The sequence below is a fragment of the Arachis duranensis genome, chromosome 6 (assembly GCF_000817695.3).
Source record: "Arachis duranensis cultivar V14167 chromosome 6, aradu.V14167.gnm2.J7QH, whole genome shotgun sequence".
Lineage (NCBI taxonomy): Eukaryota > Viridiplantae > Streptophyta > Magnoliopsida > Fabales > Fabaceae > Arachis > Arachis duranensis.
This window is the reverse complement of record NC_029777.3, coordinates 100,504,755-100,518,450: the sequence shown is the minus strand read 5'-3', so window position 1 is coordinate 100,518,450 and position 13,696 is coordinate 100,504,755. Positions and strand designations below refer to the sequence as shown.

General features: G+C 34.8%; 1 non-coding gene across 1 annotated transcript; it reads right to left on the bottom strand.

Annotated features, from left to right (window-relative positions):
• Positions 1-10,661: 10,661 nt before the first annotated feature.
• Positions 10,662-10,769, bottom strand: LOC127740290 (small nucleolar RNA R71). The gene has a single exon (XR_008000969.1). It is a non-coding gene; the product is annotated as a small nucleolar RNA R71 (small nucleolar RNA).
• Positions 10,770-13,696: the final 2,927 nt, after the last annotated feature.

Genomic DNA, 13,696 nt, shown 5'->3' with positions numbered 1-13,696 from the left:
GGAGCCTTGAAGAATGGGTAAAACCAAAATCGCAAAATCAAAAGCGCAACGCTCAGGAAAGAGATTACTTACGTACGAAGAAAAATTAGAGTTCACAAACATATATATAAAAAGTAAGAACAGAAGATCAAGAATACAAAATAACAAGCTCCTGACCCAGTCTGCTAAGCTAAAGCTGGCCAGAGAATATTTACATACATATATATACTTAACCCAGAACCCAAAATACATATATATATAATCAATCTTGGTTCTCCATAAACCTCTAAGAGGTGCAAAATAATACAAGTATATATATGAGGAGAGTCTATACACATGTAACAAACGACCTAAAAGTAAAACCCCAAAATGAATCCACTTTGCTGCAGAAGCTCCAGATGCCAACCAAGGTGCCTCTCGACCTGCATCTAAAAAACATAAATATCGTATGGGATGACAACCGGGGGTTCTCAATATGGTAAAGGTGCTTGCATATATAAGATATAAAGTCCTGTGAATGCCAGAGACAATCCTAGAGGGCCGACACTCAGATTATAAAACTTAAAGACTAAAGTAGAAGCCATAAGTCAAGGTGGTTTTCTAAGGATTCCTAACTTAACCAAGTCTTAAGCCTAACAAAATCCATAACTTCTCTGCCTTTCCTCCGTTCCTCCATCTCCGGTGAAATTACAAAGACAAACAAGCAGACAAAGACAAACACAGGCAGAATACGAGTAATACAGATAGCAAATATAACAAATAGCATATTATAATCACTTAGACAATCCCAATTAATGCACAAACAAATAATTCAAATAATATGCATATGATGCATGCTTATTCTATGGCTGATGATATCATTTGTCTGTTATATAGCCAACCCGACACGTCCTGATAGCTAACCTTGGAATGAAACACCCATCGCGGAGCAAGTGAGTTTGAGCTACGACCCCCTTGCTACTACCCGATCAATCCAGAGCCAGTGGAATAACCACTACTACGACTACTACCCAGGCAGGTGTTTAAAAGCTCAACCTGGAGCGAGTGAAATAACCACTACTGCCGCTACTACCCAAATGTCACAATCTCTGACCTGGAGCAAGCGGGACGAACCACAATCCTTGCTACTACCCAAGTATCTCAAACATTGACTAGGAGTAAGCGGGACGAACCACAATCTTTGCTAATGCCAAGGTATCTCAAACATATATTCATTCAATCTTAATTCATATTATCAATTATAACTCATCAACAACAATCTCATTTCGACTTTATTTATCATATTCATTCATTCATTCATTATCAGTCATTGATTATCAATTTGTCATCATTTATAACATCATCATCCTTTTCGCACACTTCATTTTATCCAAAAATCTGTCCACAGAAGATTACAAGCCTAATTCTTTGTCTCTAGACACAGAACGGAAGCATCCTAGAAATTCGAACTTATTTGAAATAGTTAAGTTGAATAAAATGAAAAGAAAGCCATTTTCTCTTGCAAAGATTGATTTCAAGTTTGAAAGCTCTGCACTAAGACAGCAAGCTACCCTGTTCTTAGAAAATTCACCAAAAATCATATTTTTACTTGATATATCTAAAATTTTTCAGAAATAAAATAGACTTATAGAGCTTTAAATCAGTCAAAGTCCCACAGAAAAATTATTTTTCTGGAGAGAGTTATAGTAATTACAAGTTTACTTTCAAAAACTGGTTTCGCTGTCAAAATAGCTAAGAGCTCTATTTTTAAAACAAGCACAACTTCTTCAAAACAATTTATGAAAGTATGAAATTTCTACACAAACAATAAAATAGTCTCAGTTTCAATGTCATTTTGATCCCACTCAGAAATATGATCAGGATTGGGATATATAAGCTTGGAAAGTTGCTGGTTTGATTATGTAGCAGCAGAAAATCAGCTTTAAAGTAACAAACTTCAAAACTTTATATCTCCTAATCTAACCGTTAAACTTTAACCAAATTTTGTAGGATTGATCTAAACATCACAGAGATTAAAGAAAAATTAATTTCATTCAATTGTGATGGTTAGATCGTTCCCAAAATGCGTCCGAAACGGCTGCCAGAAAATAGATTATACAAAATTTTGCCAAACCTCAACTTCCAAAATATTTCAACCCAACCCCTTTAAAACTTACCAAATCTTACCATAGTGGCTCAAAACCAAACTCAACTACACCACATTATTTCTCAATACACTAATTTACTATCTCCATCAAGTTTTCAATCCAATAACCCATGTTTAACACAACATCTTTAATATATATCATCATGATCATATCCAACAATTCAAGTTCAATATAACAATATACATACTCATCAATACCTACATCATCATACAATTCAAATATCATCTTTCCACCATCATCAACTATATTCATGTCACAAAACCAATGAATTTATCATGCCTCAACAAATCAAACATACATTGTCAACTAAACTACCAATCAAATTCAACATTCTCAATCCAACTTATCCTAGGTCGTCTAGCCTAAGTTTTCACAAGACATTACATATTAAATACGAGAAACCAAAACTATACCTTGGCCGATTTCTCCCTAAGCCACAAAACCCTTCAAAATTCCTTCTCACCACAAGCTCCAAGCCCCAAATTCTCAATCAAGCAAGTTCAACTCAGCACACTTGCTCCACATCATCAATCGACTCCAACCAATATCCAAATTCAATCTAATATCACATATCATTACTATAATCAACGTAGAGTTCACTAGGAAACTTCACCAAAAATTAGGGGTTCCTTACCTCACCCACGGCTCAAATAAACAAAACCCAACAATTCTCGCAAGCTAATTCGGTCCTAAGACATCAAAAATGCATTATCCTCAATACAAAAATTCCATAAATTCAAAACTGAAGAGGGAAGATTTGGGTTCGAAAAATTGGATCTCTTACCAAATTGGTTAGTGGACTTTGTAGAGAATTTCAAGACAAATGCGTGATCACTGACAACTCATCAATCGAAGTTCTGGATTGAAAGTTATTGAAGATTGAAATCAATGGTGGGTTATGATTCTTGTTTCCCCCCTTCCCCAAAGTTTTCAGCGTGCTTCCCTTATGTTTAAGGGAGAAGTGGCTGTGTTCTTCCCTTAAATGGGTATTGGGTTGGGCCTTAGGCCCAATACGGACCCGGTTCACTCGGTTTGGTCCGTTCATTCCAATTTTAGGCTAAATTCTTTAAAATTAGTGTTAAAATGTATGTTTTAATTAATTCTACCTCATTAAACTATAAAATTCTATTTTCTAATTTCTTTGATTAATAATTAATTTATTAGCTAATTATTTACTAATTTTGAGGGTTTTACATAAATAACATGTGAAAAAATAGAATTGAAATTAATGGATTCAAAGATATTCAAAAATTTGAATTTATTAAAAAAAAAAAAGAGAAAAACTGGTGAATGGACTAGTTTGGTGCACGACATTCAATATCAGGGACTAAAATGAGTCACTTAACACAAAGTAAGGGACTAATTTGGTGCATCTACAATAATAACATAATGGATGACACATGGACGAATACTGTTACGACACATGGCACAAACAGACACATGGCCAAATAGTACTGTGACACGTGACACAACCATATACGTCAACATGCCATGTGTCACTGGTCAACACATCATCATACCATTACATGTGGCCAAATCATGGGGTGACACGTGTCACTAACAGCCCACGTCATTATGCCATGTCATCACGCTGTTAATGGAAAATTCGTTAGGGACTAACATGGTGCATTTTTGTCAATCTCAAGGACGTAATTGGTGCAATTAAAATTTCGGGGATGATTTTAGTGTACAACACCAATCTCAGGGACCATTTTGGAATTTAATTCTAAATAACAAGGTTGTGAGAACCAAACCAGTCATTGAACCAGTCGAATAACTGGTTCAATAATTCAATAGTCCAACCGTAGTTGAACCGTAATCGAACTGGTTTCGTTAAATATAAAATAAAATTATTAAAATTACCATATACTACAATTTAATTAGAAACAATGTGAATTCCACAATGTGAAATCATGGCATAAATTTAACAATACATCATATTTAGTTCCACAATGTGAATTCTATATTCTGTAATTCTATATTCTGTAATGTATTCTTCTAAATATTTTCAATCATTCATATAATAATAAAATTTAAAATTTTATAACCCACCCACTAACTAAACTATATCTCATCTCATCATTAAAATTTTACATTCAAAATCAAAGATTACAATTTATAACTAAAAGAAATCATGGCATAAAATACTATATCCATATTCAATCAACAATCACCAACAATCAATAATAATATCAATAATTACTTAATTAGACAAAACTCACCCAATTAATGCCAAATTACTAATTAGAAATAGCTATGAACCAATCTCAGCAACAACATTTTCTCAAGATGTGCAAAACAAACTATTCCCTGCCCCCTTAAAATCCAACTTCATGTTTCAGCCATTACAACAAAATAAAAACCTCGGCCATTACAGCAATTACAGTAAAATTCAAAATTACAGCAATTCAAAATTCAAATTTATATCAATTATGTTCAGCATTATAAAATTATATCAAAATTCAATTCAGCATTCAAAATCCATGATCCGAAATTATATCAAAATTAGGAAGATAATTAGAAGAATACATTACAGAATATAGAATTCCACAATATGATCACTAGTTTTCAACATTTATTCTCTATACTCTGTTACCACTGTATTCCATTAGCAGAAACATGGAGAAGATTACGAATTTCCATAAACAATGTAGTGAACCACAAAGAAGATGTTGAGGAACGACGAGGATTGAAGAACTCACGGCGACGACGAAGAGTCCAATGCGGCACGGGTACATTCGCACTTCGCATAGCGTGGTGCTCGACACAGAGAGAGCGAGAGACGGCTAAAAGATAGAGGCATTTTGACGACCAGAAAGAGGCGGCTGACGACGGCTAGGACAGAGGCGGGCTTCACGACGAGCACAGAGACAGTGAGGAGAAGAGTGGCAGCGGCTGAGACTGAGAGTGAGAGAGACACTGAAACCATGAGAAGAACCCATGCACATCAACCTCAGATACAGCTCCACTGCCTCCTTCCTCCGCCGCTTCCGAGGGCTCCGCTCATTCTTCCGCTCCTCCCCAAAACTGCCACCTTTGAAATTAGGAATTTTGCCAGTAAGAGTGAGACTGAGAGTGAGCGAGAAGGGAGAAGGGCATTTGGGGATCTTCTCCGTTTTGTTTTTTCTTTTAAAAAAAAAAACCAAAATGGCACCGTTTTGATGTGAATGAGAGAACCGGACCTTCAAAAAAATTGACCAGTTCAGCCAATTCATTGGTTAACCCCGGCTTGATTGATTTTTTTATTGGTTTTTTGCATATTGATTTTAGGCGTTAACCGGACTAATCAACTGATTGGTTTTCGATTAATCCGGTCGAACTGGCTGATTTGGTCCGATTTTCAGAACCTTGCTAAATAATATAACTGTTTGTCTATTAGAGGTACCAACGATATACATTACAAAATGTTAGTACGTAATTGAAGCTTATCGAACCAATTTAGATTGGTCTAATAATTAACTCATTTTACTAGTTTATTTAAATAAAAATTAAAAATTTAAATTCTATTTTTTATATAGAGTAACCCATTAATAATAACAAATTTTTAAACAAAGCTCAAATTTACAATGGATTGATCTTTAGTACGTATACCGAACTAAAAAATATTGTGAAAAATAAAAAAAATGAAACAATTAGCGAAAGAGGTAAATCAATTTATGGTTCTTAATACAACATTAAAAGTATGATAGAGTGACAAATTTGGTAAAGCTCTAATAACTCATACTAACTAGTTATTACTATAATTTTGATTTTTTTTTTTCAATTAGACATAAAATTAAGTTTGACATAAAACCTGAAGGAGCTATTGTATTTAGGTTTAATAGAATAAATTTATAAAGTATGGATATTTTGTTGAGATACTGTGTTTGTGTGTCGGATATATTTCGACATTCTTTCGATATGTGTGTCTGTTGTATCCAATTGTGTGTTAATAAAAACTAAAAAAAATTTCACCGAATATGTTTGAAATTTTGGACACACTTAAATATCATTACGTGTCAGTATATCCAACTTTATTCTTAACATGTATTCTTGAAATATATTTAGAAATAGTATATATTTTTATTATTTATTAAAACAAAAAATTTTAAATACTTTATATAAATTAAAAGATTAATTTATATTTTAATATCAATAAAATATCAAAATATCATTATTATTTTTTTTAAAAATACTTCATATTTTACATATATCATATATGCGTGTTCCTGTGTCTTATAAAATTTTAAAATTTGTGTATTGACATATCCCATGTTATATCGTATTTCGTGTCTATATCCGTGTCAGTCCATACATCGTAACAACAAACAAAATTGTTTTTAAACATTAAATTTTACTATTAATGGTTATATGATTTATTGTTGAATTTGTTGCTCATACTTAAACATCAATAGCTAATTGAGATTTAAAATTTTGTATCCAAATTCATTGAAACAATTTGAAGCCTTAAACGAGATCTTACTATTTAAAATTAATACCAAATTAAATAATGTATTTATATTTATTAAAGCCAAATTTAAATTTATTCTTTCTAATTCAATAAAATTACCTTCCAACGAATATTTTACAGTCATTTTAAAATTACCTAAAAGTACATCTTAGTCTTATAAAAGCAAATTTAAAAATTTTCAGATTCTAATTTCTTTAAACCACATTAATTCTAAAAAGGTATTTTGATTTTTTGAAAACTAATCCAAAATAAAATCTTTTATATTTTACAATATAAAATTAAAAAAATTTAATTTTTAATGTAGTTATAAACAAAAAAAAACTATTTCTGCCTATAAATATTTAGAACGTTGACAAAATTGAAGAGCGAATAATTTATACGCTTTTTGACATTGTTTTTAGGTAGTTTTTAGTAGGATTTAGCTACTTTTAGGGATGTTATTATTAGTTTTTATGTAAAATTCACATTTCTGGACTTTACTATGAGTTTGTGTGTTTTTCTGTGATTTCAGGTATTTTCTGGCTGAAATTGAGGGACCTGAGCAAAAATCTGATAGAAGGCTGACAAAGGACTACTGATGCTGTTGGATTTTGACCTCCCTGCACTCGAAATAGATTTTCTGGAGCTACAGAACTCCAAATGGCGCTCTCTCAACTGCGTTGGAAAGTAGACATCCAGGGTTTTCCAGCAATATATAATAGTTCATACTTTATTTGAGTTTAGACGATGAACGCCAGTTTCATGCTGCATTCTGGAGTAAAACGCCAGAAACACGTCACAAACCAGAGTTAAACGCTAAAAAGATGTTACAACTTGGCGTTTAACCCCAAGAGAAGTCTCTGCACGTGTAAAGCTCAAGCTCAGCCCAAGCTCACACCAAAGTGGGCCCCGAAAGTGGATTTCTGCACTTAGACTTATTTCTGTAAATCCTAGTAGCTAGTCTAGTATAAATAGGACTTTTTACTATTGTATTGAGTGTCTTTTGACCACATCTTTGGTCTCAGTTTTAATCTATTGTTCATCTTAGGAGACTATTGATCACGTTATGGGGGCTGGCCATTCGGCCATGCCTAGACCATTATAACTTATGTATTTTCAACAGTGGAGTTTCTGCACACCATAGATTAAGATGTGGAGCTCTGCTGTACCTCGAGAATTAATGCAATTACTATTATTCTTCTATTCAATTCAAGCTTATTCTTATTCTAAGATATTCGCTGCACTTCAACCTGGTGGATGTGATGATCCGTGACACTCATCATCATCCGTCCTTATGAACGCGTGCCTGACAACCACTCCCGTTCTACCTTAGATCGAGCGTGTATCTCTTGGATTCCTTAATTAGAATCTTCGTGGTATAAGCTAGAATTATTGGTGGCCATTCTTGAGAATCCGGAAAGTCTAAACCTTGTCTGTGGTATTCCGAGTAGGATTTAGGGATCGAATGACTGTGACGAGTTTCAAACTCGCGATTGTTGGGCGTAGTGACAGACACAAAAGAATTAATGGATTCTATTCCGACATGATCGAGAACCGACAGATGATTAGCCGTGCTGTGACAGAGCATTTGGACCATTTTCACTGAGAGGATGGGAAGTAGCCATTGACAACGGTGACGTCCTACATACAGCTTGCCATGAAAAGTAGTAAGAATGATTGGATGAAAGCAGTAGGAAAGCAGAAATACAAGAGGGATAAAGCATCTCCATACACTTATCTGAAATTCCCACCAATGATTTACATAAGTATCTCTATCTTTATTTTATGCTTTATTTGTCTTATTATTCGAAAACCATTATAACCATTTGAATCCGCCTAACTGAGATTTACAAGATGACCATAGGTTACTTCATACCAACAATCTCCGTGGGATCGACCCTTACTCACGTAAGGCATTACTTGGACGACCCAGTGCACTTGCTGGTTAGATGTACGAAGTTGTGACAAAGTGTGATTCACGTTTGAGAGCTCCAAGTCTATTGGCGCCATTGTTGATGATCACAATTTATGCGCACCAAGTTTTTGGCGCCGTTGCCGGGGATTGTTTGAGTTTGGACAACTGACGGTTTATCTTGTTGCTCAGATTAGGTAATTTTCTTTTCAAAAATTTTTCAAAAATTTTTCAAAAATTTTTTTCTTTGTTTTCATTTTTCAAAAATAAAATTTTAATAAAATCATAAAAACCAAAAATATTTTTGTGTTTCTTGTTTGAGTCTAGTATCAATTTTTAAGTTTGGTGTCTATTGCATGTTTTAAAAACTTTTGCATTTTTCGAAAATTCATGCATGTGTTCTTCATGATCTTCAAGTTGTTCTTGACAAGTCTTCTTGTTTGATCTTCATATTTTCTTGTTTTGTGTTTTTTTGTTGTTTTTCATATGCATTTTTGCATTCATAGTGTCTAAGCATTAAAAATTTCTAAGTTTGGTGTCTTGCATGTTTTTCTTTTCTTGAAAATTTTTTAAAAATAAGTCTTGATATTCATCTTGATCTTCAAAGTGTTCTTGGTGTTCATCTTGACATTCATAGTGTTCTTGCATGCATCATGTGTTTTGATTCATAATTTTCATGTTGTGCGTCATTTTTGTATTTTTATCTCTCATCATAAAAAAATTCAAAAATAAAAAAAAATATCTTTCCCTTTTTTCTCTCAAAAAATTTGAAATCTTTGGGTTGACTTAGTCAAAATTTTTAAAATAAGTTATTTCTTGTTAGTCAAGTCAAGATTTCAATTTTAAAAATCCTATCTTTTCAAAACTTTTTCAAAAATCAAATCTTTGTTATTTTTCTTTTATATTTTTTTGAAATTTTTTTAAATTGATTTTCAAAATCTTTTTCTTATCTTTATTTCAAATTTTTGAAAACTTTGCTAACAATTAATGTGATTGATTCAAAAATTTGAAGTTTGTTACTTTCTTGTTAAGAAAGGCTCAATCTTTAAATTCTAGAATCATATCTTTTAGTTTCTTGTTAGTCAAGTAATCAATTTTAATTTTAAAAATCAAATCTTTTTAATTTCCTTTTCAAATCTTTTTCAAAATATCTTTTCAATCATATCTTTTCAAAATATCTTTTTCAAATCATATCTTTTTCAAAATCAATTTCAAAATTTTTTCCAACTTCTTATCTTTTCAAAATTGATTTCCAAATCTTCTTCAACTAACTAATTGACTTTTGTTTGTTTCTTATCTTTTTCAAAACCACCTAACTACTTTTCTCTCTCTAATTTTCGAAAATTCCTCACTCTTTTTCAAAATTCTTTTTAATTAACTAATTATTTCAAATTTTAATTTTAATTTTATTTCTTCTCTTAATTTTTGAAAATCACTAACCCTTTTTCAAAAATAATTTTCAAAATTCCCTCACTCTCATCTTCTTCTATTTATTTATTCATTTACTAGTACTTCTCTTCATCTCAAAAATTCGAACCTTCTGTGTTCGAATTTTTCTTCTCATTCTTTTATTCTTCTCTTTTTCTACTCACATAAAAGAATCTATATACTGTGACATAGAGGATTCCTCTTCTTTCTTTGTTTTCTTCTCTTTCATATGAGCAGGAACAAGGAAAAAGGCATTCTTGTTGAAGCTGATCCTGAACCTGAAAGGACCTTGAAGAGAAAGCTAAGAGCAGCTAAAGCACAGTACTCTGAAGAGGACCTAACTGAAATTTTCGAACAGGAAAAGTAGATGGCAGACGAACCCAACAATAACAATGTAAGGAAGATGCTTGGTGACTTTACTGCACCAAATTCCAACTTACATAGAAGAAGCATCTCAATCCCTGCCATTGGAGCAAACAACTTTGAGCTAAAGCCTCAATTAGTTTCTCTAATACAACAGAATTGCAAGTTTCATGGACTTCCATCAGAAGATCCTTTTCAGTTCTTAACTGAATTCTTGCAAATCTGTGATACTGTTAAGACCAATGGGGTTGATCCCGAGGTCTACAGGCTTATGCTTTTCCCTTTTGCTGTAAGAGACAGAGCTAGAGTATGATTGGACTCTCAACCTAAAGATAGCCTGAACTCTTGGGATAAGCTGGTCACGGCCTTCTTGGTCAAGTTCTTTCCTCCTCAGAAGCTGAACAAGCTTAGAGTGGATGTTCAGACCTTCAAGCAAAAAGATGGTGAATCCCTCTATGAAGCTTGGGAAAGGTACAAGCAGTTGACCAAAAAGTGTCCTTCTGACATGCTTTCAAAATGGACCATCCTGGATATATTCTATGATGGTCTATCTGAATTGTCTAAGATGTCATTGGACCACTCTGCAGGTGGATCCATTCACCTAAAGAAAACGCATGCAGAAGCTCAGGAACTCATTAACATGGTTGCAAATAACCAATTCATGTACACCTCTGAAAGAAATCCTGTGAGTAATGGGATGCCTCAGAAGAGGGGAGTTCTTGAAATTGATGCTCTGAATGCCATATTATCTCAGAACAAAATGTTGACTCAGAAAGTTAACATTATTTTTCAGAGTCTGAATGGATGGCAAAATGCATCCAACAGTACTAAGGAGGCATCTTCTGAAGAAGAAGCTTATGATCCTGAGAACCCTGCAATGGCAGAGGTGAATTACATGGGTGAATCCTATGGGAACACCTATAATTCCTCATGGAGAAACCATCCAAATTTCTCATGGAAGGATCAACAAAGGCCCCAACAAGGCTTTAATAATGGTGGAAGAAACAGGCTTAACAATAGCAAGCCTTTTTCATCATCTTCTCAACAACAGATAGAGAATTCTGAGCAGAGCCCCTCTAGCTTAGCAAATATAGTCTCTGATCTATCTAAGGCCACTTTAAGTTTCATGAGTGAAACAAGGTCCTCCATTAAAAATTTGGAGGCACAAGTGGGCCAGTTGAGTAAGAAAATCACTGAAACCCCTCCTAGTACTCTCCCAAGCAATACAGAAGAGAATCCAAAAAGAGAGTGCAAGGCCATTGACATAATCACAATGGCCGAATCCAAAGAGGAAGAGAAGGACGTGAATCCCAGTGAGGAAGACCTCCTGGGATGTCCTCTGAACAAAAAGGAGTTCCAAACTGAGGAACCTAAGGAATCTGAAGCTCACCTAGAGACCATAGAGATTCCATTGAACCTTCTTTTACCATTCATGAGCTTTAAGAACTATTCTTCCTCTGAAGAGGATGAAGATGTAATTGAAGAGCAAGTTGCTCAATATTTAGGAGCCATCATGAAGCTGAATGCCAAGTTGTCTGGTAATGAGACTTGGGAAGGTGAACCTCCCTTGCTCATTAGTGAACTAGATACATGGGTTCAGCAAACTCCACCTCAAAAGAAACAAGATCCTGGTAAATTCTTGATATCCTGTATCATAGGCACCATGACATTTAAAAAGGCTCTGTGTGACCTGGGGTCAGGTATAAATCTTATGCCACTCTCTGTAATGGAGAAGCTGGGGATATTTGAGGTACAAACTGCAAGAATCTCATTAGAGATGGCAAACAAGTCAATAAAACAAACTTATGGATTGGTAGAGGACGTGTTGGTAAAGGTTAAAGGCCTTTACATCCCTGCTGATTTCATAATCTTAGACACTGGGAAGGATGAGAATGAATCCATCATTCTTGGAAGACCCTTCCTAGCCACAGCAGGAGCTGTGATTGATGTTGACAGAGGAGAGTTAGTCCTTCAATTGAATTGGGACTACCTTGTGTTTAAAGCTCAAGGATCTTCCTCTGCAACCATGGAAAGGAAGCATGAAAAGCTTCTCTCAATACAGAGTCAAACAAAGCTTCCACAGTCAAACTCTAAGTTTGGTTTTGGGAGGCCACAACTAAACTCTAAGTTTGGTGTTGAACCCCCACATTCGAACTCTTAAGTTTGGTGTTGGGAGGTCCCAACAATGCTCTGATGATCTGTGAAGCTCCATGAGAGCTCACTGTCAAGCTATTGACATTAAAGAATCGCTTATTGGGAGGCAACACAATTTTTATTTATCTATATTTCTATTGTTCTTTTATGTTTTATTTGGTTTATGATCATGTGGAGTCACAAAATAATTGCAAAAATTAAAAATAGAATAAAAAATAGCAGAAGAAAAATCACACCCTGGAAGAAGAGCTTACTGGCGTTTAAACGCCAATAAGGAGCATCTGGCTGGTGTTCAACGCCAGAACAGAGCATGAAGCTGGCGTTGAATGCCAGAAACAAGCAGCAGTCTGGCGTTTAAATGCCAGGATTACACCCTGAGGAGAGCTGGCGTTAAACGCCAGAAACAAGTATGGAAGTGGTGTTTAATGCCAGAAACATGCTGCAGATTGGCGTTGAACGCCCAAAACAAGCATGGTAGTGGCGTTTAACGCCAGAAACATGCTGCAGTCTGGCATTAAACGCCAGGATTGCATACAGATGGCATGTTACACGCCTAAAGAGTGCAGGAATGAGAAATCCTTGACACCTCAGGATCTATGGACTCCATAGGATCACCTCAGGATCTGTGGACCCCACAGGATCCCCACCTACCTTCTCCCTCTCTCTTACACCTTTTCATAACACTCTTTTCCAAACATCATTCACCAATCACCTCAATCACTCTTCTCCATCACCTCTTCACCATTCACATCCATCCTCTTTTCCCCATAAACCCCACCTACCTTCAAATTCAAAATCTCTTTCCCCCCCAAATCCACCCTAAATGACCGAACCTAACCCCTCTCCCTCCACTATATAAACCCCTATTTCCTTCTTTATTTTCACACATCACAAACCTCTCTTATCTCCCTTAGCCTAATACACATCTCTCTCCCTCTCCTCCATATCTTTTTCTTCTTCTTCTTCTATTCTTTCTTCTTTTGCTCGAGAACGAGCAACATTCTAAGTTTGGTGTGGTAAAAGCATAGCTTTTTTTGTTTTTCATAACCATTGATGGTACCTAAGGCCGGAGAAACCTCTAGAAAGAGGAAAGGGAAGACAAAAGCTTCCACCTCCGAGTCATGGGAGATGGAGAGATTCATCTCAAAAGCCCATCAAGACCACTTCTATGAAGTTGTGGCCAAGAAGAAGGTGATCCCTGAGGTCCCTTTCATGCTCAAGAAAAATGAGTATTTGGAGATCCGACACGAGATCCAAAGAAGAGGTTAGAAAGTTCTTACCAAC